This window comes from Aegilops tauschii, chromosome 4, assembly GCF_002575655.3.
Source record: "Aegilops tauschii subsp. strangulata cultivar AL8/78 chromosome 4, Aet v6.0, whole genome shotgun sequence".
In the NCBI taxonomy this organism is placed as follows: Eukaryota; Viridiplantae; Streptophyta; class Magnoliopsida; order Poales; family Poaceae; genus Aegilops; species Aegilops tauschii.
In genome coordinates, this window is record NC_053038.3 from 303,582,227 (window position 1) to 303,595,570 (window position 13,344).

Genomic DNA, 13,344 nt, shown 5'->3' on the forward strand with positions numbered 1-13,344 from the left:
TTTTGCCGGAGTATTGATTAATTTTCATTCTGGCAAATTTCAGGCGCTCGATATGTCCTTTTTAGCAAAGGTCATGCCAGATTTTTCGTGAATTTTGGCATGACTTGTGCTAGAAAGTAGGAAATATTGAGTGCTCCATTTTTATGTCATTGCTCCATATATGTAATGGGTTGACTTTCGGTCTGTCTATGCTACTTGAATGTCCACCATATAGTGTCAAAATATCAGAGAGGAAGAATCCCGACTGTTGTCGTGGGGGTCGCTTCCTCTTCCTTCTGCTCATGATATACCTTGGTAATGCACGAGAGGAGGGGAAGCGACCATCACCGACGGTCGAAATAAGTGTGATGGAGTGTCCACTATATACATACTGTCAAAATATAAGAGAGGAAGAATCCCAACTGTTGTCGTGGGGGGCGCTTCTCCTTCATTCCCGTGTGCTAGACATTTTTGTGTAATGCACTCGGGAACAAAGGGAGGAGCGACCATCACCGTCGAAATAACTGTGAGGGAGTGTCCACCATATACACCACATGAGATGAGAGTTTTCAAGAAAAGACTCGAGAGAACAACAATCAACCCGTGATGAATAATAATGATCTAATTTAGTTTTTGTATTACATATATTGAATTTCACAAGTTTAATCTTTGAATTGTGAACATAGGAAATGACTAACGATGATAGGATCCCTGAGTGCGAGTACTGCGGTGATGACCGGGGTCTGTGCGACAGGCCTCGCTTGGAAGACGGTCGGCGCTTCAGTATTAAGCTCGATGAGACCTTCGATGTTTATACGGTACGCAATGACGACAAGTCTTTTTTCGTAATTAAGCATGACTTCTGCTTATTCAACATGTAATTTCTACTTTCTACAATTCGACTAGTGTATCCCTGCCATGCAAAACGTTATGTCTTGGAGAAGCTGGATTTCAAAGATCACGAGAATATGGAGACAAAGAGAGTTCACCTCAGGACCCATCATGGTTATGCTTTTGACGTAAAGCTATACAATGCGGTGACCTACTCCCATTTTGGTTGCTCGAATTGGGCAGCACTATGCAAGGCGTATGATTTTCAGGAGGGTATGCATGTCACCTTCGATATTGGTGATCCTGAAGATGACATCAACGAAGACAATATCGACGAAGATAATATCGACATTTGGGTCGATATTGATACACTTCCACTTCTACCTCTACATGAGTTTCTCAAACATATTTATTAAGTAATTTATATTGTTTATTTAAAAGTAGTTGACAGCTTATTTTCATTCTTCAAAAAATATACAGAAAGTAGTAAACAAAATCTACTACACTTATGGCTCTAAACTAACTTACGAGGAGAAATATCATCATGTCTCATTTATTATTGATGTTGAGACTTTCAATAAGAATTATGAAATTCCTCCACATTATGGTCAATACATGCCACTAGTCCACGTGTTGAACTACGACAACATCCATGGAAATGGCATGGTAAGATTTTTTTACTTTTATGACACTAGTGTATCTTTTGCATACTTTCTTCTAATTAAAGCTAAACTATGCTTATTACGTTATTATTATGCTCTTCAACAGAAAATCCCAAAGGATTGTGTGCCTCATCTGATGCATACGAAAGGTCACATTGATATTATGAGCTTACGGCCAAGTCTGCCTACGGTTCTCCGCTGTGCATACACGATTTCTAAAAGAGATGAAGACCTCACAATCAAAGGATGGAAAAAAGTTATGAATAATCGCAGGGAGCTACTTGGAGGCAACATGGTGCGAAGCCCACGAATTGGAGACATGGTAATCTCCATTCTCCATAATAGAGAGTCAGTGCCTATGTTGTTTTATGCTATTTTACCTTAAAGAGGGGTAGCACGTCCTAGCTAATACTCATGATCATGTGCTAAGAACAATTAACTAGAGATGGTTATAACTATGATAACGAGTAGAAGTTGTTAGATGACTATGATGATGAGGAGTATGACTTGTTATTATTATAACGATCATGAGTTATTATTATGATGATGATGCTGAGTTGTTATATCATTATGAGCATGATGAGTTATTATATATATCAATGGGTGATAAACGTGGATTAGATTCAAGTGGAGGCAACATGGTGCAGATCCAAAGTACCAATAATCCATGTTGCCTCCACTTGAATCTAATTCACGTCTCTTTCACCATTGATATATTGTGTAAAACTTGTACAAATACAGCGCCAATACGCAAAAGAAAAAAATACAAGAAATTTTAGCAGTAGCGCTGGTTGACCAGACGCTACTGCTAGGTAGGTGTAGTAGTAGCGTTGGATGGACAGGCGCTACTACTATGTAGGATAGTAGTAGCGCGTGTCCGACCCATGCTACTGCTAAATATTAGATGTAGCGTTGTAGCAGTAGCGCGGGTGCCCGCGCTACTGCTAGTCTTTTCCCTAGCAGTGACGGCAGATTACCAAACAAAGCAACACATGCACACGGTGCAACCACATCACCAGGCCAACAACCAAAAGTTGCACAAAACATAAGTTCATCGGCACGCAGGCCCAAATGACACACTAGGAGGCATGAAGGCCAACCACCTACAGCTAAAAGGAGGAGCCACATCATTGGGAGGGAGTTTCGTCGGCAGGAGATGACATCAGATTGGCAGACGCCCGCACTTTGTTGATCAGCACCTCCAAACCATCCCAATCCACTGGTTTAGCAAATAATTTTTACTGCTGCAAGAAGATAGACATTTAAACAGGACATCAGCAGGTTTGTTAGGAAAAACACCTTCAATGGTGAAGTTATTCCTAGTAGTCCACAAAGACCAGCATAAAGCACCGAGCCCAGTCCAAAACAACCTCTTAGACACACCCTGGAGGTTGCCAGCCAACAATCGTAAGTCCGAAAATGTATTGGGGGCCCATGAAACACTCAACCAAGAGCGAACACAGTCCCAGGCATGTAAACATTTCTAGCTTTTACGTTGGCTCTCTGATTTACAATGGCATGACCACATGTCTAGAAGGAAATTAAGGGCATCTCTAGCCAATCCTTCAAAATCAGTTAGAGAAGTAAAGATTTGGTTTTGGGGGTTTAACTGGACCTAGCTGACGATGACATGTACCTAGGGTAGGGCCATAGGTCTGACCTAGACGCCCTACCCAAGGACACTGCCCTAGAGTCAAGGACATTCAAAGTACAACAGATGATACCGACTGAAATCACCTTGGAGTGCAATCCACTCGACCAGCTATCCCACTCGGATACCCCAATTCCACTCGACAAAGATATATTCATTCGACCATACCGGAACCACTCGGAGAACAGAAGATCTAAGGTCACTCTGAATGACAACGGTCGGGCGTTCACTCCGTAGTCTTAATGATCATTTATATGCCTTTAATGCTGGCGTTACCAGTAGCGTCCTATCTTTATGTACATTGAACCCTGTGTAACTGAGGGCCGGAGGGGTCTGGTGAACTCTATATAAGCCACCCCCCTCCTCAGGCACAAGGGTTCGCACCCCCTGTAACTTCACGCATAGTCCAATCGACCAAGCCTCCGGGCACCGAGATGTAGGGTTGTTACTTCCTCCGCGAAGGGCCTGAACTCGTAAATCTTGCGTGCACAACTTCACCGTAGCTAGGATCTTGCCTCTCCATACATACCCCCTATTCTACTGTCAGACTTAGAACCACGACAGTTGGCGCCCACCGTGGGGCAGGTGTCTTAGCGACTTTCCGGTGAGGTTGCATTTTTTTCGATTCCCATCATCGTGTTTTCCGGTGGTGGTTTGGCTGAGGGCCGTGAGATCCGTCTCGGCGCGCTCGTTTTCGTCGCCGACGACTCCGCTTGGCTCCAGGAGGCCCCTCTCGACGTCGAGGCACTCCCCGTCCGCGGGGCAACGCACTTTCGCGCGTGCGTTCGCGGCGTCCTCTTGCGGCAGCCATCGACCCAGTATCGGTCGGCTCCTGTAGTGTCTTCGCTCCCCGTTGTGCGCCGTCACAAACGATCTAGTCGGTCGCGGCTTCAGCAGTGGGTGAAGCACGCAGTGGCACACCAGTCGGCCACCCCCAAGTCACGGCAATCGAGCCCGACGAAACTCTCTATGGCCTGTTCGATCTGTCGACTGGCTCCGTCGAGACCCTGTCTGAGTGCGACAGCAGCGACCCTGCGGCAGAAGTCCTGATGGTCAACACGCCACGCAACCCGCCTGGTTTTCGTCACGTTGACGGAGGCGACGGCGGTGGCGATCTGTCGCAGGCTCATGAGGAGTATCATCCTGAAGCCCTCACCTCAAAGCAGAGGGAGGAACTTCACCGCCGCAACGTGGAGGCACTCCACACGCCCACACGTCCCAGTCGGAGGCTGGAAAAGGTTTGATGCAAATCAGAGCGTTGCTGCGAGCAGCAGGAGAGCGGAACACAGTAGTATCTCAGTCGCGTAACAGAATACACAGCAGATCTGTGATGGCTGACACAGTTCAGTCGGCCCACAGCCCAAGATCACCCTTGTGGCATGAGGGACGTGGGCACCGCCAGGATCAGTATGTGGGTCGGAACCACGAGTAGTATGATCACCGACTCGGCCGTGATGACCACCGTCGGGGGCCCACACCTCCTCCGAGGAGTGGATCATATGTGCCCCGGCAATATGATGACAGGCGCCCGCACAGTGGTTAACGAAGGGTACCAGTCAACCCAAGGGAGCCAGGTTTTGATGCGAGATCGATTCTCGTTCAAGGTCTGGTCGACAGGAACATAGCACACAGAGAAGGACTTGACAGAGATCGCCCGACTAGCAGCAGAGTTCATGTTTCCGGTCCAGAGTGTTTCAGCAGAGCCATCAGAGCTGCAGAGATTCCCCCCAACTTCAGGTTGGCGACTGGAGTTAGCAAGTTCACTGGTGAGTCCAAGCCTGACACTTGGCTTGAGGATTACCGAGTGGCTGTACAGATCGGTGGTGGCAATGATGAGGTGGCCATGAAGCACCTCCCCTTGATGCTTGAAGGATCAGCTAGAGCCTGGTTGAATCAGTTGACTCCAGGCAGTATCTTTAGCTAGGAAGAGTTAGCCCGAGTGTTCGTCAGAACGTTTGAAGGTACATGCAAACGACCTGCAGGGTTGGCAGAATTACAGCATTGTGTGCAAAAACCAAATGAAACTTTGAGAGATTACATCCAGAGGTGGACCACTTTGCATCACACAGTGGAGAATGTGTCTCAGCATCAAGCAGTGTGCGCCTTCAAGGAGGGCATTCGGTATCGTGAGCTTAACCTGAAATTTGGTCAGACAAGAGACATGACCCTGACCCGAATGATGGAAATAGCCACTCGGTACGAAAATGGTGAAGAAGAAGACCGACTCCACAGTGGCAAGAGCAAACCAGTCGGCCAAGACACTTGAGGAGGTAATTCCAATCGGAAACAGAAACGTAAAGCTGAGCCTGCAGGGCCTGGTGAAACTGCAGCAGTGATCTAAGGAAAGTTTAAAGGGAAACTGTCGTGGAATTGTCACGGCAGATGTCCTTGAGCTAGGACTTAGTCGTGGAGCCATCGCAACTAGGAAGCTTGAAGGGGTTATGCGGGACAAGAAACACGAGGGTTTATACTGGTTCAGCCCCTTACGGTGAAGGTAAAGGCCTATGTCCAGTTCGAGGTGTTATTGATTAGGGTTACGATCGCCAGGGAGCTAAACAGCTATGCCCGGCTCTCGATCAGATCGTTGTCGCCCCTAATCCACTGCCGGGTCGTCCCTTTATATAGGGAGGCTGACGCCCAGTGGCCCTTAGAGTCCCGGCCGGCTCATAAGAGTGTCCGGCTCGGACTCTAAACAATACTTGCCTTACACTACAAGTCTACTATAACAATAAAGATTGTACTACGGGCTTTAAGCCATCGCCGGGTCTCAGCCCATCTCTGGCCCATTATCTTGAAACTTAGCTCCGGGCTTCTGGCAATGACCCTTAGTGTAACCCGGCCCTCCTGGCGGGTGACTCTCAGGTCTATATCCTCAACATTAGGCCCCAGATTGACTTGAGCCGGCTCGTGTCAATCTTCAACTCTGCTGACAGAAAAAAATCTCCGGCTTACCGTTCGTGTGAAGGCCATAACCCGGTGTGACGTCATTCTCCGGACTCCGGATAATCCGCCGTGACGTCATCCTCCATTAAGTCCGTTTTTTACTCCGCGAGATCCGCAACGGATCTCTGCTGTTACTGTCTTTCCGAAAATCGAGGCGCCGTGAGGGGGAGATAGCCACGCCGTAGTCTCCTTGAATATCGCGCCCACTTATGACTTGCCTTATAAATAGGCCGGCCCGGCACTCTCTTCTCACACTCTCCTTCTTCTTCCTTGCGCTGTCGTTCCTCTGCCCGAGCTTCTGCCGCCGCCGCCGTCGCGTCCCTGATCTTCATCGACCCGGCCGCTGCATCACCCTGACCCGGACCAGATAACGGCGGCGACCTTCGCTCTTCCTCAACTCCGGTGAGTCTTCCCTGCCTTGCTAGAACAAATCTGTGGTAGGGTTCATCTTGTGTTCTTCGCGTTCTTCACCATTGCCGCAAGTTTCAGTAACCCCTGTAGTCACTGCCCCCGTTGATCTTAACTCTTCGTAGAACCTTTGCGGTAAATGTTCGAGATCCATTCCATCTGCAAAAATCCTCTTTTTACTGCTTAAAGACCATGTTCCACCTTAAGAACTTCTCCTGTTTCTGTTTCTTTAGGTCTAGAAAATTTTCATCTTGCCCGACCATTTTGATCCGAAAAAGTTACTGTAATATATGAAATCTGTTTTACCACACTTAGTAAAAACTGCAGCCCTTGAATCTTGGCGGCTTATGTTTCCGACTTAAAGAAAACACGCGCCGTAGAACTTTCCGGTTTAAAGAGAACCATGCTCTGTAGTATCTTCCGACTTAACCGCAGTAATCCGTAGATGACCAACTCATCCTGAATGCCCCGACGACTTAGATAACCCACCGTATCAATACATACCATTAGTCCCCTTCATAAGCCGTCATTGTAGTTTGAATGATAAACTCCGGCTTATAATTAACCCGGACACCTTCTTCTTTATCATAGATCACCAACCGTCACCATGCCTCCCAAAGCTCCCATCACTTGCAACTGGATGAGATCCAACGTCACTGATGAGACCCTGGCCAACTTTGTTAAATCCGGATATCTGCCCAGGAAGGAAGTGATGTCCTACCGTGCCCCTGATCCATCCGAAGAAAGACCACAGCCGAGGGAGGGGGAGGTAGTGATCTTTGCGGACCATATGAGCCGGGGCTTTGCACCGCCCGGCTCAAAATTCTTCCGGGATGTGCTCAACTTCTTTGACCTTCGACCTCAGGATATAGGACCCAATTCCATATCCAACATTTGCAACTTCCAAGTCTTTTGTGAAGTATATCTTGGAGAAGAGCCGAGTCTACTGCTCTTCAGAGAGCTGTTTTATTTGAACCGCCAAAATGAGTGTGCCAACGGGCCAAGTCTAGAGTTAGGCGGCATCTCCATCCAGCGACGTAGGGACTGTCTGTTCCCTTACGCAGAGCCGCCGAGCCACCCTAAGGACTGGAATATGACTTGGTTCTACTGCCAAGATACATCCCCGGCTGACGAGAATCCACTGCCCGGCTTTCGCCCAACACGCCTGGAGCCGACTCACCCGTTATCCGACAAACTTACTGCCGCGGAACGCCAACCTTTGCTTCCAACGATCAACAAGATCAAGGCCCTGCTAGGCAATGGCCTGAACGGAATTGATCTGGTCCGGGTCTGGATCTCATGGCGGGTGATCCCATTGAGCCGCCGCCCCGGCTTAATGTGTGAGTACACCGGGCGAAAGGATGACCCGCAGAGGCACAGTCGCAATGATCTTCCAGAAGACGTTGCGGAAGAAGAGACCAAGGCTCTGTTAAACGAGAGCCTGGCAGACTGTGGAAGAACCGGGCTAGCCCCGTTCTGCAAGACCAATGCAGCCCCAGCGGTAAGCCGCTGACTTTAACCTTTCCATTTTTTACCTGTCATCTTACTAAGAACTCATTACTGTATTTTTCAGGCTGATGATAAATTCTGGCGGGTCAAGTATGACCATGAGGCGGCCAAGAAGGGCAGGAAGGCGAAGAAAGCCGCCAAGAGAGCCGCCCCTCGCAAAAAGGGAAACAGACCCACTGCTTCAGAGCTGCTGCAATTAAGCGATAGCTCCGAGTCAGAGGTAACCCTTAAACCTTTAAACTCTTGCCGTATTTACTGGTTGCTGCTGTCCACTTTACCATCATTTTGCTTATTGACAGGATGACACCGGCGCCAGTAACCCGGTGATTGAAGAGGTAACATTACTCCCCTCCGACTCGGAGCCTTTGCCACAGCTGAAAGTCCGAAGGGTAATCCGGAAAGTAAGCTTTTCTCATCCATTAGCTCATCAAGACCCTCAATTTCTTTTGAAGCAGCAGGTTCACGAAAGCCGGCGTCTCACCCGGGCCCGCAAGGACACCGACCTCTCCGCCGGGTTACCCGACGCGACAAAGAAACGTCGCACCGAGGTCTTTTCTCACTTGTACCCTTTTCATCCGTTGGCGGGTGTTATCCGTCAACCACTTAATTCTTCTGACTCCAATTACCAGGAGACCTCCCCCTCTTCGGGTGACTCCCTGCAATCAAGTCTGCCGGCCTTCAAGACTGCACCCGAGTAATAACAATCACCTTACATTATCTGTCTGTATTTACTCTTTGTATGCCTAACACTTCTGTCTTTTCAGTGCCCAGGCAAAGCTCACCAAAAGAACAAAGAAGACCAGGTCAGCCGGAGTGCCGGACTTGCCTGAGCCGGAGACGACGGCTCAAGATCCGCCAGCCGCCTCCGAGGCCACCATTCCCATGGATACGGCGCCTGAAGCCCCTGCCCCGACCACCAAGACAACGACCGAAGCGTCAGCTAATCCGGAGGCGTCCGGCTCAGCCCCACCAGCTAACGACCCGGACGTGGTAATTACCCGGACGGAGTATGTTGAGCCAGGGAGGCCGACCACACTGGCCAAATGCTCCGCGAAGGGGGAGTTGCTGCAACCCCATCGGGTGAATCTGGACCTCTCCAGCTACACCGATTTAAGCATTGGAGAGCTTGTCTCAGGCTACATCAGCCAAGTTCACAAGAGCCGAGACGCCGAGATCGCCATGGTCAACCAGATCCAACAGAAATCTGAGGTAACCTTCTGCTGTTTTCTTATTTCTGCATAGTGATCCTTGTCATCCTAGCCCCCAAGTCTAGCACTTATACTTGAATATGTTGTAGACTTAGATTCCGGCTTACTGAACTGAGCCGGCCGTTCATAGATAGATACGTTCAATATGCATTAGCCCCCAAGTGCCAAGTGTCTTTGCTTGGAAAGCGCTTGGGACTTTATAGAATGACTGTCAATAACCCGGAAATATATGCAGGCTGTTGGCAAGAAATTAGAGTCGGACCTGGCGGATCTCAAGAGCCGGTTAAAGACTCAAGAGATGGAGACCCGGAAGGCGAATGCCAAGTTTGTCTCCAGCATCGCCGCTCAGGAGAAATTGAAGACTGAATTCGACGCTGAGCGGAAGGCCTGGGCTGAGGAGAAAGCCGCACTGATGACCCGGGCGGAACAGGCGGAGAAGGCACTCTCTGAAAAAACCGCCGAACTCTCCAGCCTAAAGCGCCAAGTGTCCCAAATGGTAGCTGCCATCTTCGGTAAGTCGCCTCACCGGCTTTCATTCATGTTAGAATGTTTACACCTCCTGATTCATCCTTGTCACCGGGTCATCTGATGTTGTTAAACAGGTTCCAGAAGCGCCAACTTGAACCAGAGCGTGGTCACCAAGCTAAAGGCCGTGTACACCCTGGTGGAACAACTCTACACCGGGTCACAGCGCGCTTTAGCTGTGGTGGCCCTATCCAACGAGGTGCCAACCCATCTGGCCGAAGTCCTGCGCCGGCTTGCTGTTCTGCCACAGCGGATCCAGGAGCTACGCCGAGCCTCCGCAAGATCCGGAGCAATTGTCGCGCTGAGCCGGGCCAAAGCATTCCTGCCGGAGCTAGACCCGGCAGACATCGCACTGGGTTACCCGAGCTTGAAAGAAGACGGCTCCGCCTTCGACCAGAAGGACTTCGCGGCATGTGTTAAGGCTGTACGCCCGGTGGCCACCATCATCGGGAACGACACCGACTTAACCAAGTATCAGCCGGGGTACAACGCGGAGAATCAGAGGATTCCAACCCCTCGCTATGAAGCTCTTAGTTTGATTCCTCCGGCTCGTCAGCACACCTTCGCCCCCGAGATTGACCCGGCCAGGTTAATTGACGAAGAAGCCCAGTTCGAAGCTCTCAGCGGCATCGACTGGAAGTCGTCAACCTTCGAGGTCTTGGGATCAACCGGAGCAGAAGACGAGCCGGGGACTTCAACCCAGCAGGCATCGTAAAGCGGCTGGCGGTTCACCGAACAACGCTCCAACCTTGAGACTTGAAGAATTTTGTAATAGACTAGGTGCAACATTTTATCTCTGCCGTGCCATCGTGCACGTAATGAATGCTGGAAACTCTTGAAATTATCCTTTGTGTTCCTCCGGGTCGTAATTATCCCTTTGTCCTTCTCAACCTTAAAAGTGCCTTTAAGTATCTGCATAGAAAGGCAAATCACAAGTCGCAAGCCGGCTTACCGCCCTGAGAATCAGGTGTTTGAGATGGATAACCCGGAATACAAACCAAAAAGACTGGTCCTTAACTATATTCTGAACACAGTCGTGATAACACACTCAACAGCCTGTAAGCATACTTCCGGGTTAAATAACCCGGGTAGCACGGTTGGTATCTTAACTCGAATTTACTTGTCTTGATGACATCCATGATGCTCAACTAACAAGATAAACCAAAATTAAGCCGGCAAGTGAAACCCGGCCATGCACACGTTGTCATAATCAGAGTAGACTTTGCGATAAATCGGAACTTAGGGGCTTCCAGTTTGAATACGACCAAAGACCCGGCCCGAAAGGGGTTTAAGACAAGATTCGGATACGATCATATAGCCCCCAATGGGTGTGGCGATGCCAATCAAGAGGGTACCGACAGCTATGTTCTCTTGGGTTCGAATACGACCCATGTTTGAACAGGAAGCCCCCAAGTGATTCTGAAAATTGTTTAACGACGCTGATTCGAATACGATCCACGTCGGTTCTCAGAGGGGTTACACTATGATTCAAATATGACCAAAGGCAACCTCCCAATGAGCTCGGCACTTTGCCAATCAAATGGGTATCGACAGCTATGTTCTCTTTGGTTCGAATACGACCCATGTTTGAACAGGAAGCCCCCAAGTGATCTTACTGCTTACGGCTAGACTCGAATGCGATCATAAGCCGGATCCTCCTTTCAAATTAGTATGACACGTATATTTGGAGGAGAAAAAAAAGGACAGAGGTCCTGCTTTATTGCTTATCATAATATATACATGGCTGAGATAAATATATTCACCACAAGAGCCGGTAGCTCAAGTGTAGTAAGGCCGAAGCTGAGCTATGTTCCACGGCCGACGGGTCTCCTCCTCAGATTTACGCGAGTCTTTATGCTCCCGGATATCAATGAGGTAATATGACCCGTTGTGCAAGTTCTTACTGACCACAAAAGGCCCTTCCCAAGGTGGGGATAACTTGTGTGCATCTGTTTGATCCTGGATGAGCCGGAGCACCAGGTCGCCTTCCTGAAAGACCCGTGACTTGACCCGGCGGCTATGATAACGGCGCAGGTCTTGTTGGTAAATCGCTGAACGGGCGGCTGCCACATCACGCTGTTCGTCCAACAAGTCCAGAGCATCTTGGCGCGCCTGTTCATTATCCGTCTCAACATAAGCCGCCACACGAGGTGAATCATGACGGATGTCGCTGGGGAGAACCGCTTCTGCTCCATAAACCATGAAGAAAGGCGTGAAGCCTGTAGACCTGTTAGGAGTAGTGTTGATGCTCCATAAGACGGAGGGCAATTGCTCCACCCAACAACCCGGCGTCCGTTGCAAAGGGACCAAAAGCCGGGGTTTGATGCCCTTCAGAATCTCCTGGTTAGCTCTCTCAGCTTGACCATTAGACTGGGGATGAGCTACTGAAGAAACATCAAGCCGGATATGCTCTCGTTGACAAAACTCCTCCATAGCGCCTTTGGACAGATTAGTGCCATTGTCTGTTATGATGCTGTGCGGAAAGCCGAAGCGGAAGATCACCTTTTTCATAAATTGAACCGCCGTGGCTGCATCACACTTGCTAACTGGCTCAGCTTCCACCCACTTCGTGAATTTGTCCACTGCCACCAAGAGGTGGGTCTTCTTATCCTTGGACCGTTTAAAAGGCCCAACCATATCAAGCCCCCAGACCGCAAAGGGCCAGGCGATTGGAATCATCCTCAACTCCTGAGCCGGCACATGAGCCCGTCGTGAGAACCTTTGGCAGCCATCACATTTACTTACCAAGTCCTCTGCATCAGCGTGAGCCGTCAGCCAGTAAAAACCATGACGGAAAGCCTTGGCCACAAGAGATTTTGAACCGGCATGATGGCCACAATCCCCTTCATGAATCTCGCGCAAGATCTCTTGACCTTCCTCAGGGGAGATACAACGCTGAAATGCCCCTGAAACACTGCGATGATACAACTCGCCATCGATAACAATCAATGACTTAGCCCGCCGGGTTATTTGCCTGGCCAGAATTTCCTCTTCAGGCAATTCTCGCCGGGTTATATAAGCCAGATATGGCATTGTCCAGTCTGGTATGACATGAAGAGCTGCCACCAGTTGCGCCTCCGGGTCAGGGACGGCCAAATCTTCTTCTGTAGGCAACTTGACCGAAGGATTATACAGGACATCCAGGAAAGTGTTAGGCGGCACCGGCTTTCGCTGAGAGCCTAGCCGGCTTAACGCATCCGCCGCCTCGTTCCTCCGGCGATCAATATGCTCCACTTGGTACCCCTGGAAGTGCCCAGCAATGGCATCAACCTCGCGGCGATAAGCCGCCATTAGAGGATCCTTAGAATCCCAGGTGCCTGATACTTGTTGAGCCACCAAGTCTGAGTCACCAAAGCACCTCACCCGGCTTAAGCTCATCTCCTTAGCCACCCGAAGACCGTGGAGCAAAGCCTCGTATTCAGCCGCATTGTTAGTGCAAGGAAACATCAACCGTAGCACATAATGGAATTTGTCACCTTTAGGGGAAGCCAAGACAACACCAGCTCCCGAGCCCTCCAGCTGCCTGGACCCATCAAAGTGAATAGTCCAATAAGTGTTATCCGGCTTTTGCTCAGGTACTTGCGACTCTGTCCAATCATTGATGAAATCTACCAAGGCCTGAGACTTA